General features: G+C 39.7%; 1 protein-coding gene across 1 annotated transcript in view; it reads left to right on the top strand.

The window, feature by feature from the left end:
* Positions 1-14914, top strand: part of ahr2 (aryl hydrocarbon receptor 2) — a 118605-nt gene that overhangs the window by 27729 nt on the left and 75962 nt on the right.

The following is a 14914-nucleotide window of genomic DNA, read 5'->3' as shown; positions in this document are numbered from 1 at the left end:
CAAATCACTAATTTCCTCATCATTCCTCAATGCACTCTTTCTTTTGTGCCCTGATTGGCCAATTAAGGGATCTCCGTGGGACAGGAAGCTACATCCTGTGTAATCCTTGGCAGTACTTGGACAGATTGTTGGTTGATGTTGAGCACCAAACAGTCATTTGATTACTCATTCTGGCTAGTCTTTACTCGGCCCCATTTTTATTAAACAACCTTTAAGGAATTGTTTCTTTCCAATTGCAAGTATAGACTGAGCACAAATTGTGGTCAGGCTGAAAAGTACATCGTTAACCTCTTTTTACAGTCAACTATTGAATGTTTTTTTGTTTTTGTTTGAGGAAGTGAAAAGGGTTGTCAAAACTTTGGTTTCTGTTTTCCTTCATTCCCTGTTTATGACAAATGGAATGGGAGAGTAACCAAGAAACTTCAGTATTCCAGAGACTTGTCAACTTTAGATGGACCTCCTGTGCTAACACCTGATTAATTTTTTATAACCATGAAAGCATCTTATATTGTTGTATTGTTCAAGGTTTTGTTCTCTCTCCTTTATTTATTTTCTGTCTCCTATTGTCCTCGCTCAGAAGAGTTCACTTACCCTTTCTTTTGTCGATGGGAGACAAGACAGATGGATTCAGAACATCAATATTTGTGTTGGCATGAGTCAGTGGAGACTAACACCAAAGGTTTTGAAAGTAAGAACAGAGAGAGGAAAGACGAGAGCTTCTATCACTCCCTGGCTCCATCTACACAATTTTTTGTCCTTTTTTTACCGCCGGATGACCTGACCTGCTGCGTCTCTGAATGCAAGAGCGTGCTTTGGTTGGTCTCTTTTTTTTTTTTTTTTGCCCTTTGATGTGAATGTTTAGTCATCAGTCTCGCCACAGAACAACAATCCCAGCAGGGGCCTCAATTTTGAGCTTGTTCTGTTACTTTGATGTACTAATTCAAGAGGCAAATGTATTTATCTTGCTTTTACAGGACTACAGACCAAATTTAACATTAGCCAGTTATTCATCTCGTGAATTTATCCTACAAACCACACTAGGGAAATATTGGAGGTGCACAAATCATGATTCAATACATGGAGATGCATCATGAAACTGTTAGGGGAATAACGGTTAAATCCAAAGACCTGGTGAGATGGAGGAGTCAAGGAGGCATTTAAAAAAATGACTGAAGAAAATAGTGTAAGGTTTCATCAGCAGAAACTAGCTTCGACACACACAGAGTTCATAGGGTGCTTTATGTCCAGTCTCAACAACAACAATTATATTCTAACAAAAGGTCACTAACTGTGGTTGGTTAAAAAACACAGAAAAATCTTACACAATCTTCACAAATGAATGTAAAATTCAGAACAAAATCTCCAATGGTTATTTAGGCAACAAGCAAACAAAGGTCAGGTAAGTTCCGGAAAGCTATTTTTGTGGTCAGGATGGCCACAGAGGTGAGATTCAACTTTAGTCTTCAAGTCTCCTCAAATGAAGAACACATACACAATGCTTATCTATTTCAAGGATGTCTAGTTTAAGCACGCATGCTACCAGTACAGCATATTACATGCACTGAGACCAGGATCTCACACAATTTTAAAAAATTATAACCAAATTAAATTAATTTTTGACTAGCAATAATAACAGTGTTGCAGCTATCATGGTCACTCATCTAAAGTCAAATGAGAGGTTCCAATGACCTCCTGACCTGGACTGAATATCCTGAGAAAACAAAGAATACAGGAATACAGGAAGTGCTAGGGCACACATAACATTGCAGTTTGACTCTAAAAAGGATTGACACCAAGATGATCATATAATCTAGCCATTTAAACATAGATTCAACTTTATAAATAATCATATCACAGAACCACCATATACATTTGTATTGGAACTGCTATTGATCAGGATATCACTCTTACAAAACAAAGTAGGGAAGACACTACTACAAGGTCTACTGCATAGCTAATTGGATTTCTTACAGCTTGGTTTGTGTGTAGCATTGCTAAGGTACCAAGTTTTTACACTTTTCCCACCAGCTAACTTTGATTAACCTCTCTAACACTTATGGAGACACACACACACACACACAACTCCCTGACATCGCTATGTTCTTGAGACACTCATTTGAAATACCATCATAATAAGGCTCTTTGTAGCCGTGTTGCCTAAGGTAATTCTCATTCAGGTGATGCGGTCTCTATTTATATCCTGGCACACGTAACCTCTGTTACCCAGTAGCACTCCTATGCAAACCAGGTCGCCCACTGATATTAAACCAGCTATTTCATCATTCTAATTTACAGCATCTATCATTGTGGCCCATTGTTTAGATACCTATTTTTCTAAAGCATGACTCGCGAGTATCTATGGCAACGGTTTTCTTCTTTTTTTTTGTCAGCATAGCAAGTAACAACCACATGTGGTTGAAAGGCTGTTTTTACACCCACTAAAAAGAGAAATAGTAAAGCTGCAGTGCTAATTCAACGGGGCTCATAACACGAAAACAAGCGCTGCAGTGTTCCCCCACACTTGAGGTGGCGATAGCATCAACAAGCATGCCTATCAGCAACACAAGACGGAGCTTTTAAGATCATCACAGTCAAAACACAGAACTTGGCTACTCAAGTGGAGACAGGCCCAAGAATGATAAAGAGCCAGCATAACTTCGTCCTCACTTTTTGAGAGAGAAGGTTAGGGGAAAAAGTACCATAAGACCTTTGTAGCCAGTGGGAATAAATTAAATGATGTGTGTTACGGTGAGCAGGAATAAACAAGGGGTAAAGGGAGAAATCGACTGGGAAATATTTCATGATTGTGTTGTCAAGATTATATTTTTTGTAGTTAGAACCAACTTACAAATTTAGCTATAAGTTTAAGAGTTTTAGCAACTTTTTAACAAACATTTTAGATGCACTATTTCTTGACATCTTGGCAAGTAATTAATGTGCAAGCAGTGCTGAGTAATCTCGCAATTCCAGGTTGTAGCACTCTTCACGCTGACTGTATAATGCAGACCCAGAGCAGTCATTTCACAAGTGTGGTACAGTATGTTGTGCACGGCACCAAACAGCTTGTTTTCTTCATAGTGCATATGAGACTTATGAATCACTGGGCATGAGAGTCAACGTAGATCTGCCACCAGATGTTAGCGGCTAAACGCTTTGCCGGCTTGCGGCTACTCCTCACCTCATGCTGTGATTTTTCATGATTTTTTTTCCCCGCTAAAACACGACACCACACTGCAGATTTTGGGCCAGCTCCAGTAGACGTGAGCCAGGGTTAGTAAGGAAGTGGCTGGATTGAGGTGAGGTGGGGGGGGGAGAAAATCATGAGTCATCTTTATGGTATCAGTCATTTTTGTAAACCGAATTTCAAACAGGAAATGGCTAACCCTCAGTCCTATGAAAGTGTACCATAGTAACCATGCATGGCAAACTATTATCTAATAGTTGTTCAAAGATGTGTTTTTATGTATGTATCATGCAAGATGTATAGTTTGTTTGTTGAAGGAAACCATACCAGAGATTTTCGTACTATGGTGAAGATGAAAATGTCTGTATTGTTTACCATTGTAAAAACCCATAACGGTAACATGGTCACGCTAACTTAGCAATCACATAGCGCCTTTTGGTCACCTTCCCTGCATACTGCCGTAGAGGCAGTGTAAACATTATACATTATGATTTCACTTTAATAATTTAAAACTTGCTCTTAATGGGCTTTGATGTTACTATGGTATATTAACTTTATTATTTAATAACTCGTTGTACTTCTTCAAAGCCCAATGACGATACAATGGCACATGCCCCAAATGCCCTGGAATTAAGGCTGATTTATACTTCTGCATCAAGCCCATGCATGTGGTCGCATAGTCCTCACCATGGCTAATGCAGAGGTACGTAAATTTAACTACATGTTGCAACTATGTGTACCGCAAGCTCTGTGATTGGTCAGTTAGGTAGTGGTGATAAGCGTGGGTGGTGCTGAGAGCCGCAAGCCTGATGGAGCGATTGTTTATAAGCGTCGGGACCCGTGAAGGAGCTCCAGATGGAAAATTTTGTTTTGTGTTCACCTTATGATTGAAGTTACTGCACGTTCACAAGTTTCTGCTTCTAAATGAGCGAGTTTTAGCTACTTGTATATTAAGGTAGCATTCCGAAAAAATAAAACACCCGCGAAGAAACTCGACACAGAGAACTGCCTGCTAGCATTTTGGAAGTGAGCAACACAAACAGCACGCAGAAGTACAATTGCACAGCTACACGCAAGGCTTGCGCAGTGGGTTACGCCGATCAATTAACGCAGAAGTATAAATTAGCCTTTACTTTCATTTCTTAAATATACATACAAACAAAAACATAAGAGTACCAATAATTTTGTTTTGATCATGGTACCCTGTTAATTTCATGGAATTTTTAGACAAATAGTCGTACTTCCCATTTACTGTGGTGCTTCCCAAGAACACCATGGCACTACATTGGTACATACCAAAATACCCTGGCGATACCACAGAATTTTCTTGTAAGGGATCTTTTTGCTAACAAAAAAAATATATTTTGTAGATCCATTCTGGTAGTATAAATGTTCCACTACAATGGTGTTTTGGACATCTACTATGATATTTTTGCAAGTACTGTGCCACAATTATTTTTGTTATAGCATTACTATTTTTGATACTATTTTTTTAGAGTGTTACTATGATACTATTAACTAACTATAATACATTTCCACAGTTACAAAAAAAATAAATAATTTGCCTAAGACTACCATGCTTTAAACTTAGTTAGCACAGCACATTCATGTAGTGAATCTTTGGAAAGTTGGGGGTTTTTTGTGCTGTGATAACCTGAGGCGGTTGGCCTGACAGATTTTTCGATTTTTAATCCTGATCTTTGATGTGCTTACACATGTGTTGGAACGTGCACGGTTTGATCACTTGGCATCTTAACCAGGGGAAACCTGTTAAACGTGTTGCTTAATTTCCTCTGTGTACACAGGAAGTACTCTTTGTTCAGAAAGAGAAGGTGAGAGAGCAAAAGTCTTTGAGCAATCATCATTTGCATAGGAAACTAGTGCTAACAGTACAGTGCTAGCTCTGAGGTTTACACTGTAGCTGGATTTCTGCAGCACTGTGGTTGTTGACTATCTTTTTTTTCCTTCAAATTGCCTGAGGAGAAATGCTTGACAGTGTGTACGGCAGATTGCCATACATCTGCAGCCATCAATCCACAACTTCTCTTTCTCATCTCACCTGCATGCTACCTTTCCAGTCATCTGTCTGTAACCCCTCCATCACAAAGATGTTGCCTTTTTTTCTCGTCTTATTTTAAGAAAGCGCATGTGACTTACCTCATTGCAAGCATCCACATGGAGAAAGGGACAGAAAGAGCAACCAGGATGGGAGGTGAAAGACAAAGAGTGAATCGGAGAGGAAAGAGAGGTCTGTTGGGGGCATGATCAGCATTATCTAGGGCTTTTGAAGAGGAAAAAGATGTTTCCTGATACTCTTCCACTCGGACTCAGACCTGAAACATGGTCAAGACCAAGTTCACAAGTTCCCTTTTTTTGTTTTTAAACAGCTTTCAGAAATAGGGATATGACTATTTCATTGCAACATAGAAGCATATATTTTAGCTTCCAATGGTTCTTTAAGTTTTATAACATGGTAACTTGTTCCTGTATATCCAACTTGTCATTAGAATGTACAAGCAACATTGAACAGTCAACTGTAAGCTTTAGGCAGTCAAGCTGGTTTTTGCCGTATGGTGGCTGGTCATACAAGGTCATCACATAAATCTTGGACCAGCTAGCATGTTTCAAAACCCAGCTTTCAATTTAAAGTAGATTTTCCATCAAAGAGATAGTTGGTTAATTAGCAATTCTGTGGTTATTTGCCAACTTGTTTGCTTATAGTTTGGCATCATTGGGTACTTTAAAGGAACACATCACTTTTTTTGGATATAGGTTTTTTTACAACTCACGTAGAGTTAAACAGTTGAGTTTTAGCATTTATGGATTTGGTTGAAATGAGCCACATTGACCAAGAAAAACATTTCACTGCTGAAAGTCTAAACATTGAAAAGCAAAACCATCGATGTGCAGCTCCACAAGTCCCAAACCATGCAAGCCAGTGGCAAAAGTGGCGAAGAACAAACTTCAGCAATTGATGAAAGTCAAGAAAGAAAAAACCTTGAGAGAAACCAGGCTTAGTTGGGCATGAACATTTCTTCTATGGCCAAACTTTCTGTGCAGAGCTGCAGTCTAGGCGCCAGAGGCTGAAGAATGCTGAACGTCCATCATGGAAAACTGCAAGCGTGAATAGGTCACCGGCGGGTGATCAGGCTGGCCCACAGGATCAATGTGTATGATACAATGATTTATGCTAAGCTAAGCTAAAAGTACTCTTGCCAGACCCTGCACGAATGGATTTAGAAATGGTAATACTCAACTGTTTAACTCTAAATCACATGTAAAATGAGCCTATTTCCAAAAAATATTGGAGTGTTCCTTAAACTTTAAGTAATTTATAGGTAACTAATTGTAACAAAGGTATCTTTGAGATCGCTGGGCATTAGCAGAGCTGTTGAACTTTGTATTTTTTTTTTAAACACAGTTTCTGTCTGAACTTTTTATCTGTCAAGAAATTAAACCATAGTCATGTCTGTTTTTAATAACCTGAAATGTTATAGCGACCTGTGACTGACCTCTTAGCCTTTACCTTAACCAAATTCATAACCATCATTGACTTCACACGCTGTACGATCTTGTTTAGCGTCCACATGCCAGATATCAAAGGCATCACTGATAACTATTGTATATCTGTTATCCAATGAGTTGCGTCCGAAACTCTCATTGATTTTGTGCACACCATAAAACCTCAGTGTTTACGTGCAAAACATATTGTCTTCTGTCATAAAATATCTGCGTTTTACACCTACCATAACTATTTGTTTACTGCCTCCTGTCATTAGCTTATCAGGAAGTGATCCTTTGTATCGTGGGAGTGGAAAATTACCAGACGTGTCACTGCCGTGTCTCCACGGTTCTGAATGAAAGTTTACAGAACAGGTTGACAAGGAGATTTTACTGTCTGTTTATTTGAGGTGACAAGCACTTTGGCACACTGTCAAGAAGACTTTACTGTTCTCACATTACTGCCCTATTCCTACCTGCTTCCTCCAAGTATACATGAAAACTTTTAGATTCCCATTTAGCCTTCAGTTCAATTTTTCCCAGCATTACCAAAACACAACTCAGACCCTGGGAGTGTGTTCCACTCATTTCTGCAAGATTTGGAAAACCTTAAAGAGCAGTCAAGTCACCGGTTCTTCAATATGCCAGAAGCCATGGCTTATATCTATTCATTCTTCTGCTCCGTTGGGATAAACAACAATGAAAGACAACAGGGGTTGAATGACACTAAAAACTAAACCCAGAAAAAAAGAGACTCCCAGTGTAAGGGGTGTTAACGAGAAGGAAGAAAGGAAAAAAAAGTGAGAACGAGAACAATATCAGCATTGTAAGTCAAGAGAGATAAAGAGAGCCCTGTGGGTGAGAACCGTTTTCTTTGGACCCCGGCACCATTTCCCGTCCGCTTGGACCCGAGAGGTCATTGGACGCCCCGGTGCACTATATTCTTCCTTTCGAGCTGTCTTCCTCTCCTTTCTCTCACGTCGTTTTCCCTGCGATGTGGACAGGAAGAGATAGACTGTATTTCCTGTTTACAGAGGTGCATTAAGGACGACGGTCACATGTTTGCCTGTTTTTCCATTCCGTACTTGAAGTTAGCATACAGTTTATGTACTTTGTGGTCAAATGCATGTGTTCAGATGTGCATTTATCCTTGCATGTGCTTGTCTGTGCCTGAGACTGAGCTGTATATGCGGGCAGAAAATTTTCAAGTGTGTGTATGCGAGCACACTCAGGACGTTCTGTGTGTATGTGTGTGTTTTCTGTTGGCAGTGAAGTGTCTCAGGGGAGGCAGGGCTTGCGTGAGAGCACTGTTGCAGATCTGTCAGTGAGAGGGGGCTGCTCAAGGTCTGGCGGAGTGTGTGTGTCTGCGCTGGGCTAGGATTGTTCCCCCCCCCCAAAAGGGAGGGAGGGAGGAAGAGTGGGTTAAGCCAGCCCAGTCTGTCAGCATGGAGCTGCCGTTCGTATTTTTGTGTATGCGTCCTGTGTTTATCTAGGGGGCCAGTGGAAGGAACAATTGTGGACATTTTGAAAGCAAGAAGCTACGTAGAACCTGCTCTTCGGAGACAAAGAGGCAGAGTGGGCGGAGAAAGGTGTTAGTGTGTTTGTGTACATAAGTGCTTGTATGAGCGACTGAAGACAAGTAGAATGAGTGTGTGTGACTGTTGGAAGCATGTGTGTGTTTGTCCAGCCTGAGTGTTATCTTGGCGTTGTCCTCTTTCTGTCCCCACTCTCTCAGCAGGACTGTCAAAACTTCCCTTTTCTTTGGACTACACACACATTCGCTTGAAGTGGATGAAGAACAAAAACTATGATCACAAAACACTTGTTTTTATATAATGATTATTTTAGTGACTCAAATGGTTAGTTGTAAATACTTGCAAAGTTGAAAAATCATATAAATAAACTATTGTTGGTGCCAAGTGATTTGGTCGCAGGTTTTGGAGGTCTGCAGAAATACTGTTTTGCCTCTTTAAGTTTGTAGCTAGAGTCTTGGAAAGCCTTTTGCATGCTGATTTTTCTGCCACCTATGGTTTTTAACTCAGTCGGCAGACAGTGTAGCCTTTATAAACTCTGGAGCCATGTCACTTGACTCACCGACTGACTCAGGGGGCCTCTGTAGGATAGATTTAGTAATTTGATCATTTCCTGCTCTTTGGTGTAGTGAAGAATTCAAGTAGGTTCTAAATAGACAATGGAGGGAGGCGTGTACAATGTTTGCTATACAAATATGACATACAGATTCAACAAATTTTCTTCAAATTGGACAGAGTGTAAGTGGCGCTTGACATACAGAATTTGTCACTACAGTATGATGTTATTGAGTGCTAAACTCTCATTAATAAATGTAGTAAAATTTTCCCTGGGGTTGTAACTTTTCAAAATCGACGTGCACTTTTGGTGTAATGTTTATCCTTAAAGTACCAGATGGAACAGTTTTGGCTAAAAACATGCTCCTTTGGAAAGGCATCACTCAAGTCACAGCTTATTTTTGAGAGTGTCTGTCCTTAATACAACCAAAGGAAGATATCTAAGACCATAAAACAAAACCCTCTGATCCCCTATCAACCTATCAGTTCATTCTTACCTATGCCAGTTTTCATTAAGACCTTAAATCCCCCTGTATATGTAAATGTAGTGATAAACCTGAAATTTGCAGGACCTTTATAAGTACCTGCTGACCGGAATAGGTGTTGAAATCTTGGTGACAAGGTCATGACCACATGTGCCACTCTAAGTGGTAACCAAAGGCACGGCTATGGATGAAACCCTTTCCTACAATTGTTCTTATCTAGAATTCTTCATGTTCTAGCAAATTGAGCCGTCTAAACTCAGTCAACATCATGGTCCCAATGCCAAGCAGGAACAACAGAATTATTATCTTGTTCACTTCTGTCATTCTGTTGACAAGGAAAACGTGAGATTAACCAGCAACCCAAACCTCACTTTGTAACCTCTAAACTTCAAACCTCAAACCAGGCAACATGCAGGTCCTGTGGTGTGCATTCATGCAATGTACAAGATGGCAAAAACCATGTGTGCTTTTTGTTTACTCCAGACATTTGGGTTTTAAGAACTCTGCTTGACCTCATTTGAAATTTAAACAGTAAAACCAACATGGTGTCAATGGCATTTGCACTGCAGCAGACATTCAACCAGGGTTGGGAATTGAAAACTGGCTTGGATTTTGGTGATGCTATCTCAAAAGAAAAATCCAATAGAACTGTCAACAGGAATCATCTAGTAGAGTCAAAGTCAGAACTATTAAATTCTTTACAATTGCAAGGTTCCTACAGTTGTACTTCACCTGCACATGTGCCTCAAGCACATGTAAAAATTACATTCCCCTCTATCCAAAAGCAGTTATGTCATAAACAGTAAATGTGATTTATCTAGACAAGAATTGTAAACTGTAGGGCTGCTCGATTATGGGAAAATTCATAATCACCATTATTTTGGTCATAATTGTAATCACGAATATTCAAAACGATTATCAGTTAAAGTCAAAATTATTCACCCTTCTGTGAATTTATTTTTATTTATAAATATTTCCCAAATGATGTTTAACAGAGGTTTTTTTTTTTTTACAGTATTTACTATAATATTTCTTTCTTCTGGAGAAAGGCTTATTTGTTTTATTTTAGATAGAATAAAAGCAGGTTTGAATATTTTGAAACCTATTTTAATAGCTCAATATTATTAGCTTCTTTAAGCAATATATATGTTTGATTGTCTGCAGAAGAAACTACTGTTATACAATGACTTATCTATTTACCCAAATTAAGCCTTTGAATGTCACTTTAAGCTGAATACTAATATCTTAAAAAAACATAGTGTACTGTCATCATAGCAAAGATAAAACAAATCAGTTATTAGAAATGAGTTATTAAATCTGTTATGTTTAAACTGTGCTTTAAACATCTTCACTGTATTTTTAATTTTATTATTGATTAATGATAAGAACAGTCGGCAGCAGCAGGAATATCGCACGCTGTCACTTTAAGAATAGTGCGGCTATGATATGGTTTCTCTTTCTCATGTCTTTTGATTCTCAACTTGTTAGTTTATTACACAAGTGAGGGTTAATATGAATAATCACTAAACACCGCGCTCTGACACAAATGTGCATGTATTTGACCGTTGAAGCGCTCACATTAAGATCGCGTTAGATGTGTGTGTGCTCTGCTGTCCGAGGCTAAGCGCGGCGTGCGCGCAAACACACACACGCTACCTGTCAGAGGCTAAGCACGGCGCGTGCACACACAACAGCACATGCTCTTTTGCGCTTTTAAAAATATGATTGATGCGCATCCCGTGCTGCAAAGGTTACATTACAGCACATGCTTTTAGTCATTTTCACGTGGAACTGAGCTTTGCAGAGGCAGAGTTTTCACACGTGTACAACTGGAAAGGGGCGGTACGTGATGGAATAATCGTTTACCTCGATTAATGTTTTTTCATAATCGTTAAAAGCCAAAATCGAAATCGAAATCGGGTTTTCAATTAATTGCACAGCCCTAGTAAACTGCAAACTTTAAAGTGGTTGATTCTCTTTTCTACTGTTCATACACATTTGTACCTCAATTGCATCTATAAATACATTTCTCCTTTGCTCTTTCCTACAACAAATGTACCACACTAATTCAACTGTTTTGAGTTGATGTGGGAACCTGTTGCTTGTAGGTACCACCATCCCCTCAATTCACATTATTCTGCACATTCACCTTAACCAAGTGTAGACCATCTTCACAGCAGTTAGTTTGCCTTACTAATTCAGATTCCATGAAGTATAATCAAAACTATTAACCTTAAGTCACTTTCAATTTTCATTTCTTCATGCACCCATTTGATTTCCTTTCTTTGCAATGAAAGAGAGCCGTTTAAATCGGAAACATATTGGAACTGTAGTCTCCCTTTCCCTTCTCATTGGCAGTAGTAATGCACTGGTTAAGTACCTTTCAATGGAAGTCCAATCACCCTGTGGCCATATTTGCAATACCTCCAGGCAATTCATCAAGGACCAAGTCCTATCTAAAAGAATAGAGAAACACTGAATTCAAGAACCACTTACTGAACTTAAATTACATATTAAATTACATCAATAGCAAACCTTAAAGTGACCTCTCCTAATACTTTTGTTGCTTGAGTTCTAATTGTTTAAAACATGTTTGGTCCAAGCTACTGAGCATGTGCAAAGATTGGCAAGTATTTCACAACATCAACCTCATTTACGTTTCAATGGTAACCAGAGGATGCGGTTGCAAAAGTTGGAAGAAAACAGACAAAACACCGAGAAAACAGAACGACAAAGAAAAGATATGTGATTGGATATGATGAGGTGGCATTTCTTCTGTCAAATTTAGGGTAAGCATGGAGGTAGTCACCAAATGACAGAAATTGCTGTAAAGAACAAACAAATCTGTACAAATCTCTTCTCCAACAATTGACAACTTGCCAACCTTAAGCCTGATTTATACTTCTGCGTCAAGTGACCGCCGTAACCCACGGGGCATGCAACGCGCGTAACTGTGCATTTATACTTCTGCGCGCTGTCTCTGTTGGTCTGCATTAACACTTCCGAAACACTAGTTGGCAGTGAGGTGTAAATGTTCCTCTGTGTCGAGTTTCTTCGCTGCGGTTTTGCTTTTCCTGAACACTTCCTGCATGTACAAGTGGTTCAAACTCGCTCATTTTGAGGCAGGAACCGGCGGACGTGCAACAACTTTAACTATGAGGTAAAGACGAAACAAAACTTTCCCTCCGGAGCTCCTTCGCGGGACTCCACACTTTTAAACAATCGCTACATCAGGCTCGCACCATTCACGCGGCTCTCGGTCCCGCCCAGACTCGTCAGCGCTACCAAGCTGACCAATCACAGAGCTTGCACTACGCGTCGTTGCGACGTGTAGTTACATTTTTTGAGAGGTGCACGGCAGCAACGCTGACGGCCACGGCAAAGGGCTATGCGTCAGCGCCGTAGCATACGCCGGCGTTTAACGCAGAAGTATAAATCAGCCTTTACTTGGGACTTGCTTCAATGTTGTGGCCTTACTGAGCATTGCAATTTACCCCACTCATAGGAATGTGTGAGTAAACCATCTTTGCATTTCTATCGGCTTTGGTTTCATTTAGTAGAATCTAAACACAACGCATCAAATTCCCTTTTCTTTATGCACCTCTTTATACAATTAGTAGGAACTATACCCTGTGCCTTTCCAGCAGCACTAATGCAATTTTGGCTTCATCCTCTAAAGCAGGTGCGTATGCCTGTCATTCACCCCCTTCCCAACCCTTGGTGGCACCTCAATCCCGCCAGGGACAAAAAGCTCTCCCAGTGATTGTGTTGCGATTATACAACCAGGCCATTGTTGTGCTGTTTCTGGTCTGAGGGCATGGCAGGCCTGTGCGAGCAGTTTTCCAACATGTCTAGTCGGGGGTTGCTGTAGCTGCCCGCTTTCATGTGCAGGCCTGAGGTATGTAAACAGGATACCCTGAGCCTCGCATGAAGAAAGGCAAGGAATTATGGTGAACTTAAAGGACTTAACAGTGAGTTGCCTCACAGAAACCGTACGACTACAGCGATGATGCCACTATTCTACTACTTTTAAATATCTCTATCACTTTTTTTCTCTTCATTCAACCTCTACAGTTCAGGCAACAGCTGAAGCAGCTTGTGAAACAATAAATGACCAGCTGTTGGACAGATATAAACAGCAGGCGGAATATATGGCCGCACGTTTTATTTTTGGAAGCTCCAATTATTGTTGCCTAAACGAAAGCAGACAGCCACTCAGTGAAATATGTGTCACGTTCTCTTGGCCAGAAATAAAGCATAGAGCCCTGCCCTGTAGCTCAAGCAGAACTTGCGTTGTAGTTCACAGACTTTCTATTGTATCTCAACTAGTCGCAGCTGAAACGGTAATATATAAAGCATCTGTCTGTGTTTGCAGACACCAAACTTCATGACCTCTTCTATAGAGACCCTTGTCTTGTAGCGCCCACCTCTGTACACATAACGCAAGGCAAAACAAGCACGGCACAGACACAATGGCGCTGCTAGATAACGATCAACCAGGCTAGGGCGGGTAGCAGGGTTTAAGTTGTTTCTTTAAGAGTATTGGTAAAGATCTCTCTCTTTCTTGTTCTCTCATTAAGAGCTTAGGTATGGAGGGAGGGTTAAAAATATGCATACTAATTCATGTATGGAAGTCCTTACAAGCCATTGGCTGCGGTAATTGGAGTGACGGTGTGAACAGGGCTTCCCAAAGCCCCTGCGTGAGAGGGGAAATCTGAAGGCAACATCTACTGGAACTAAATGTTTTCAGATTGAGATAATATTCCCTCTGCATAGCTGGAATGTTTTAATTTCTCTCTCGCTCGCACTCTTCTCTCTTTCTTTTTTTTTTCTGTGTGTGTGAAAGGGTATTACAATTTAATCTGTATCAACCAGATGTGCTGTTTCTAGTTTGTTTTGTTTTATGGTATTTAAGTGTTTTCCGTTTTCGTTTTTTTGTTCTTCGACTCTCAGTTTGCTGTTGACCAATTAGTTTTTAAAAATTAACCACATAAAAACACTAACAAATAAAAAAAATTACTGTTGATTTTTAAAAAATGTTTAATGTATTAGGCTGATAAAAACTAATTGTTTGTTTGTTTTTTGTTCCATGTCCTGTGATGTGACAATAAATAAAATTGCTTCAGGTAAGAATTTGTTTATTCCATTGATTATTGCTTTATAGCAAATAGTGCAGAATTTCAACACTTGCACCGTTGCTGCAATTACCTAATTAATTTGCATGCATGAGTGTGTGTAGGTTTTAAACTCAATAGCTTGCATTATACTGATTTTCAAAAAACACAAGCCAATAAAATAGCCACATTTTATTGACTGAAATACGAGTCAAGTAGCAACCGTTTACTAGTGTTTCCATGACAGCACAGAAGCTTTATTTCAAGCAGGTGGAAGTTTACTATAAAGTCCTGTCAGTGCGTTATTTGAGCAGACATTGTTATTCTGGTGAGCATGTGCAGTTCATGCATCGATAAATGCACCAGTTCATGAATGGAATTTCCACAGAGCGTAATATTGAGCTATTTTTTTACTTTGACCACAATTAAATGAATAGGTTTCACAGAGAAGTTTCATCTGCATCTAGTAAGGACAGATGGAGGGAGAGTGAAACCAGCAAACTGAGCACTGCCGAAAATGCCATTTTCTGAAAAAACAAAAAC

Source organism: Danio rerio, chromosome 22 (genome assembly GCF_049306965.1).
Source record: "Danio rerio strain Tuebingen ecotype United States chromosome 22, GRCz12tu, whole genome shotgun sequence".
Taxonomy (NCBI): domain Eukaryota; kingdom Metazoa; phylum Chordata; class Actinopteri; order Cypriniformes; family Danionidae; genus Danio; species Danio rerio.
Note: the sequence above shows the minus strand (reverse complement) of the source record. Positions and strands in the feature narration are given on the sequence as shown.